This window comes from Pseudophryne corroboree, chromosome 1, assembly GCF_028390025.1.
Source record: "Pseudophryne corroboree isolate aPseCor3 chromosome 1, aPseCor3.hap2, whole genome shotgun sequence".
NCBI classification, from domain to species: Eukaryota; Metazoa; Chordata; class Amphibia; order Anura; family Myobatrachidae; genus Pseudophryne; species Pseudophryne corroboree.
The window spans coordinates 13,836,479-13,844,179 of NC_086444.1; positions in this window are offsets into that span (position 1 = coordinate 13,836,479).

Sequence of the window (7,701 nt, forward strand, 5' to 3'; positions counted from 1 at the left end):
GAGGTGGAATGCACCTGTCTCAAGCGCAGTGGAGAATGATTTCAACGTTGTGCAAGGTTCTGCAACCTTTTGAACTTGCCACACGTGAAGTCAGTTCAGACACTGCCAGCCTGAGTCAGGTCATTCCCCTCATCAGGCTTTTGCAGAAGAAGCTGGAGACATTGAAGGAGGAGCTAACACAGAGCGATTCCGCTAGGCATGTGGGACTTGTGGATGGAGCCCTTAATTCGCTTAACAAGGATTCATGGGTGGTCAATCTGTTGAAATCAGAGCACTACATTTTGGCCACCGTGCTCGATCCTAGATTTAAAACCTACCTTGGATCTCTCTTTCCGGCAGACACAAGTCTGCAGGGGTTCAAAGAACTGCTGGTGAGAAAATTGTCAAGTCAAGCGGAACACGACCTATCAACATCTCCTCCTTCACATTCTCCCGCAACTGGGGGTGCGAGGAAAAGGCTCAGAATTCCGAGCCCACCCGCTGGCGGTGATGCAGGGCAGTCTGGAGCGACTGCTGATGCTGACATCTGGTCCGGACTGAAGGACCTGCCAACGATTACGGACAGTCGTCTACTGTCACTGCATATGATTCTCTCACCATTGAAAGAATGGTGGAGGATTATATGAGTGACCGCATCCAAGTAGGCACGTCAGACAGTCCGTACGTATACTGGCAGGAAAAAGAGGCAATTTGGAGGCCCTTGCACAAACTGGCTTTATTCTACCTAAGTTGCCCTCCCACAAGTGTGTACTCCGAAAGAGTGTTTAGTGCCGCTGCTCACCTTGTCAGCAATCGGCGTACGAGGTTACTTCCAGAAAATGTGGAGAAGATGATGTTCATTAAAATGAATTATAATCAATTCCTCCGTGGAGACATTCACCAGCAGCAATTGCCTCCAGAAAGTACACGGGGACCTGAGATGGTGGATTGCAGTGGGGACGAATTATTAATCTGTGAGGAGGGGGATGTACACAGTGAAAGGGGTGATGAATCGGAGGATGAGGAGGAGGTGGACATCTTGCCTCTGTAGAGCCAGTTTGTGCAAGGAGAGATTAATTGCTTCTTTTTTGGTGGGGGTCCAAACCAACCCGTCATATCAGTCACAGTCGTGTGGCAGACCCTGTCACTGAAATGATGGGTTGGTTAAAGTGTGCATGTCCTGTTTATACAACATAAGGGTGGGTGGGAGGGCCCAAGGACAATTCCATCTTGCACCTCTTTTTTCTTTCATTTTTCTTTGCGTCATGTGCTGTTTGGGGAGTGTTTTTTGGAAGGGCCATCCTGCGTGACACTGCAGTGCCACTCCTAGATGGGCCAGGTGTTTGTGTCGGCCACTTGGGTCGCTGAGCTTAGTCATCCAGCGACCTCGGTGCAAATTTTAGGACTAAAAATAATATTGTGAGGTGTGAGGTGTTCAGAATAGACTGAAAATGAGTGGAAATTATGGTTATTGAGGTTAAAAATACTTTGGGATCAAAATGACCCCCAAATTCTATGATTTATGCTGTTTTTTAGGGTTTTTTGAAAAAAACACCCGAATCCAAAACACACCCGAATCCGACAAAAAAAATTCGGTGAGGTTTTGCCAAAACGCGTTCGAACCCAAAACACGGCCGCGGAACCAAACCCAAAACCAAAACACAAAACCCGAAAAATTTCCGGTGCACATCTCTAGTAATAAGCAGAGTACCTGTATATACCATCGAAATCACCAAAGTCACCGAACGGCCCAGGACCTCTCCAGCAGTGCAGTATACCGGGCAATAGTGTGTTAGTGCAGCCGGACTCTCAGGATCTGCACGGAGCGGAACATACGGAGCACCAGCCGGTGATGTAAGTGAGTTGCGGTGAATGCACAGGTGGCAGCGGTATGGTTTGGTGACAGCTAACTCTGGGATATCATAGAGTCTCTGGGAGCGACTGGGGTGTGGTATAATATATCTACAATGTCTAGGTAGGCAGTCAATAACTGCCGCTGAGAGGGGGGTAGCGGGTACTAATTATCAGGGCCCGGATATGATAGAGGGGCCCGTGTCTGATGCTGCCACCCCCTCCCCCCCCGCACACACAGCCCCTTTACCAGTCAGCGCCTTCCTTCCCCAACCAGAACACACTGCTATGTGCTGGCTGGGCTGTGGTGGATGCAGGGAAGCTCTTCTGACTGTGTGTGGGGCGGTAAAGGGGGTGTGACCACACCTCCCGCAATTAGGCCCCACCCCAAACCTGTAGCTGGGCCCACCACAGCTCTCTATGCAATCAATAGGTCAACAACCTATGATCAACATGGTGTAAAAGTTCAACGGGTGAAAAAGTCAACATGAAAATGGTCAACACATTTTTTGGGGGACGACAAATCTTGTATATTTAATGTTCTGTGGCCACCATCAGATGAAACATAGACCCTCGTAGGCTCACTCCGCTGTCCACACTTCGGGTAAGGTTACTATTCCCAATCGTAGTCCATGTGGATAGTAAATCAATCATATGCTGAGAAAACGTGAAAAACCCCAGGAAAAAACACGTGTTGACCAGCAATCACCGGTGGGTCCCATCTCACAGCCCAGCAGCAGCAGCAGCGGTGAATGCACTGTCCCTTGCTGCAGCGCAGGCTGAGCGGTCCCAGGCGAGAGCCGTCCTGTCCTCTATTGCAGATGTTAGCGGGGCTCCTGGAACAGAGCCAATTATCTCTGCAGCAGCGGGAGCACCACAGAGCTCATTTGGAAGAGCAGCTGTCACACTTGGATCCCGCTGTGAACCACACAGGTGCTGCTGTACATGCAGGTGCCCCTTTAGGGCTTGGGGCTCGGAGGCAGGTGTCTCCTTTGTCTCTGGGTGTTACGCCCCTGGCCGGGAAGTCCCTCTGAGAATGACAGCTGCTGGAAGACTGTCTTCCAGCAGCAGCCCAGTGGGCGTTTCTGACTGGTCACCTCTGATGCAACTATGCTAGACAAGTGTTTAAGTGGTGCTGTTTCTTGGAATACACAGTAGCATCTCTTCACTTGACCAGCTTTCTAGTATTTGGATTCCACAGTCTGTACCCTTTAAACTCCTGGCAATATCCAAGCATGATACACTTCATGGACATAATGTGACACCTGAGAGTAAGTGTCACAAAGTTTTTCAGGAATAACCTTTAATGTCAGTTCACAAGACAATGCAATACAAGGTGGATTACATGCAGACAATCATTCTACCATTTCTTTGTAGGAATTTATTTAACTGGAACACCACAATCAGTGAGTAAAGCACGCACGGGCAGAGAACAGAATATATTTCACCATTTGACAACTTATCACTAAATTTCAAAACAGAAACAATTACATCTAAAGTAAGTTATAATTGGGGCCCCGTAAAACGACTATAAGTTATATAAGTCTCAAGTGCACTGGACCTGCAGCTTTATCCCTTGGGGATGGTTATTAAGTCTGTGAGGACTGATACAAATGAAAGATTATAATATGAAGCACAGCGGATCCTGTTTGGCTGTTGCAATGTTTCCCTGGCTGTGAGCAGTCACTTCTCAGTGTAACAATCTATCCTGGTCTAAGTAACATCTATACTTTTGGTGTCTCTGTATCTTTTTACCAAAACCCTGTATAGCTTCAGAGCTCAGTGTGTCTGCTTATAACTGGCAGCTGGGGTTTTACTGTCAGCTTTAAGTCTCCATATTAAGTAACTATATCCCCCACTATATTTGGGGAGCGAGAGGTTAATGAATGCTGCAGCTTTGATATGTACTCTAATGTCAGGCTGTGCAGTGTCACTTTCTACAGACCTCCACAGTGACCATTCAGCCGTCTGGTTGCACTGGCTGCTTTTGAGGATGCTTTTACTCCACTTCTCCCTACATACTGCTTTTCTCTAGAGGAGTAAAGATCCAGAAGGGCAGGGAGTCACGTCACTATACTCTGCCCCTGTCAGCCACCTCTGGAACAGAAGCTGCTGGGAGCTACCGAGTTTCTGAGGGACACCGACACCGCTTGCACTGCCTCCGGCTACTGGAACAGCTACTCTGCACAGGTTAGAAGATCAGCACTCCCGCACCCTGCCAGTCACAATCTCTTCTCCAAGATGGCTGCTCGGTGACCACCAACTGTCACACCAGCCAGCATGAACCAGCCTCTCCCTAGAGCTGCATGTGACCTCCAACTGTCACAACAGCCAACATGAGCCAGCCTCTACCTGGAGGCGCATGTGACCTCCAACTGTCACACTAGCCAGCATGAGCCAGCCTCTCCCTGGAGCCACATGTGACCTCCAACTGTCACACCAGCCAGCATGAACCAGCCTCTCCCTAGAGCTGCATGTGACCTCCAACTGTCACAACAGCCATCATGAGCCAGCCTGTCCGTGTAGCCACACGTGACCTCCAATCTGTCAAAACAGCCAACATGAGCCAGCCTCTACCTGGAGGCGCATGTGACCTCCAACTGTCACACTAGCCAGCATGAGCCAGCCTCTCCCTGCAGCCACATGTGACCTCCAACTGTCACACCAGCAAGCATGAGCCAGCCTCTCCCTGCAGCCACATGTGACCTCCAACTGTCACACTAGCCAGCATGAGCCAGCCTCTCCCTGCAGCCACATGTGACCTCCAACTGTCACACTAGCTAGCATGAGCCAGCCTCTCCCTGGAGCCGCATGTGACCTCCAACTGTCACACTAGCCAGAATGAGCCAGCCTCTCCCTGGAGCCACATGTGACCTCCAATTGTCACACTAGCTAGCATGAGCCAGACTCTCCCTGGAGCCGCATGTGAACTCCAACTGTCACACTAGCCAGAATGAGCCAGCCTCTCCTTGGAGCCACATGTGACCTCCAACTGTCAGCCAGCATGATCCAGCCTCTCCCGAATGTGACATCTGTGTAGCCAGTGTGCGGATGAGAGCTCCCATTCACCACGTGCTAGCTCTGTAGTTCTAGCCCCACTGTCACCAATGATGCTCTCTTCTCCATTAAATGTGTATAAAGGCAGTATTTTCAAATAAACAAATATGGGGGAACACACGGAGAAATCTGTGCTTAAATTCTAAGCAATCTGACAAAAAATTAAGCACGAATCTCTTCGTATGTAAGGTGCCGGCAACAGCGGTGCGCGGTCCCACGCGTTGCTATCGCCGACTCTAGATTTGGCATGCCAAATCTAGTGAGATCACTCATTTCACCGCTGTACCGTCAGGTAAACCATGCTGCAGTTTCTTAATGAGGCAGATGAATGTATCTGTCACATAGACACCTGCAGTGACCCCTATATGTCTGGCAGAGCGCACCGCTGGCTACAACACGCCTGATATGTGGGGGGCTGAACTCAGCTGGTTCCTGTAATGTTCTGTGTGATGGAGGACACAGGAAGCTCCTGACACCTTCCCTGTGACAGTGTCACGATCCGGGTATCTGGACGCCATTACTTACCCTTCAGATGCCTCCTAAGGCGGGCTCAGCGTTCCAGGACCAGATTCCGCTGTTCCTGAGTTTCCACATGCAGAGTGTCAGAGTGGTGTTTTCATCAGCCGCGGCCTCCGCTGTGCCCGCGTGGTTAAATGTGCATCTATCAGCCTGGCGTCTCCTGTCTCCGGTGGCCGGCGCCGCCATTACTGTTTCCCAGACCACATGGATTACAAACCAAACTTCCCTCCAAGTGTCTGCATGGGCGCAGCCATCTTGGATTCTGTCATCTGATCATTTCCACCAATCTGCTGTTTGTATTGTTGATTTGCATAATTGCCTAGCCAACCCCTTCCTTGCTGCAGGTATAAGTAAGCTGTGCCTGAGCAAGGAAGACGTCAGTGCTTTGGTTGTCAAACCTAGTTCCTGTTTGTCTCTCTTCTATGATTGTCTTCCAGGTTCCAGCTCCTGTCTCAAGACTTCCACCATAGAGACCCGCACCAGCATTCCACCTGCGGTGTAGCCTGACTCTCCAATCCATTGTGGATTCATCTGTTTCCAGCTACAACACTACCTGCTTCCAGCCTCAGCTTCCAGCAGAATACTGCTTCCCTTAAAGGGCCGGTGTCCTTTCTACACTTTACCACTCTCCACCGGAATTATTATTTCTCCGCTCTCAAGTTCTACATTTCAGTTCACATTTCATCGCTCCCAAAGTTCATTTATTATTTAACTGGTTCCAGCCAGTATCCACTCCGTGCTAACAACAGTCTGGTTCCAGCCAGTATCCACAGCAGCTGTTTTACCTTCAGCAACCCAGCTCTTCCTGGAACACCAGCTGGTACTATCCTGGGTTATCTCCATTGCTACAGCCGGGCCTGGTAAGGACTTTCCATCTAGAAGATCATAAGAACTATCTCACACTACCAGTGCCCTGTGGCTCCTGCCATGCTGTAGTACTCAGGAACTGTATTTATTCTTTGCTGACTTTTACGTTTTCTTTATTGCTGCTGTGATGCGGAGTTGTCATAATAAACATCATTGACTTTTATCTAAGTTGTCGTGGTCACGCCTTCGGGCAGTTATTATTCATGTTACTTACATGTCCAGGGGTCTGATACAACCTCCCAGGTTCCGGTACATCTCAGCCCCTACAACTGAGGCTGCCTCCCGTCAGCTCAGGCCCTCAGTTGTGACAGTAAGCACTGACCTAATGAATCCAGCCGGAGACCAGGATCAAGCGGCCAGGCCGATGCAAGAACTGGCAGCCCGACTAGAACATCAGGAGGCTGCACAGGGCCACATCATCCGCTGTCTCCAGGATCTCTCTACTCGGCTGGATGGGATTCAGACCACTCTCCGTGGATCAGGCGCGTCTGGTGCGTCAACCACAGTGACTCCAGCTATAACCCCACCCACCTTACCCATTCCTGCTCCACGTCTTCATCTTCCAACGCCAGCAAAATTTGACGGATCTCCAAGATTCTGCAGGGGATTTCTCAACCAGTGTGAGATTCAGTTTGAGCTACAACCTGGCAATTTCCCCAGTGACCGTACAAAAATTGCCTACATTATTTCTCTTCTCAGTGGCTCAGCCCTCGATTGGGCATCACCGTTATGGGAGAGGTCCGACACCCTGCTATCTTCTTACACTGCATTCGTGTCAACATTCAGGCGCATCTTCGACGAGCCAGGCCGGGTAACTTCAGCTTCGTCTGAGATTCTCCGTTTACGCCAGGGATCACGTACTGTAGGACAATATCTTATACAGTTCCAGATCCTGGCATCCGAACTGGCATGGAACGACGAGGCCCTGTATGCTGCATTCTGGCATGGTTTATCCGAGCGTATTAAAGATGAGTTAGCTACCAGAGACTTACCCTCCAAGTTAGATGAGTTAATCTCACTTTGTACGAAAGTTGACTTACGTTTCAGAGAGAGAGCAACTGAGCGTGGAAGATCATCTGCTCCAAAATCTTCTGCTCCTCCTCCTCGCCAACTGTCACCAACTAAAGATGAACCCATGCAAATTGGCCGTTCCCGTTTAACTCCTGCTGAGCGCCGAAGACGTCTCTCCGAGTTTCTCTGTTTGTACTGTGCAGCTCCGTCTCACACCATTAATGCCTGTCCCAAACGTCCGGGAAACTCCAAATCCTAGCTCGCCAAGGAGAGGGCCGGCTAGGAGTAATGATCTCCTCTCCATCTCCTCAAGATTGTAACCTCCCAGTCTCGCTTCAAGTTGCTCAACGTTATCAGAACGTCATTGCCCTCCTGGATTCCGGAGCAGCTGGGAACTTTATTACCGAAGCCTATGTT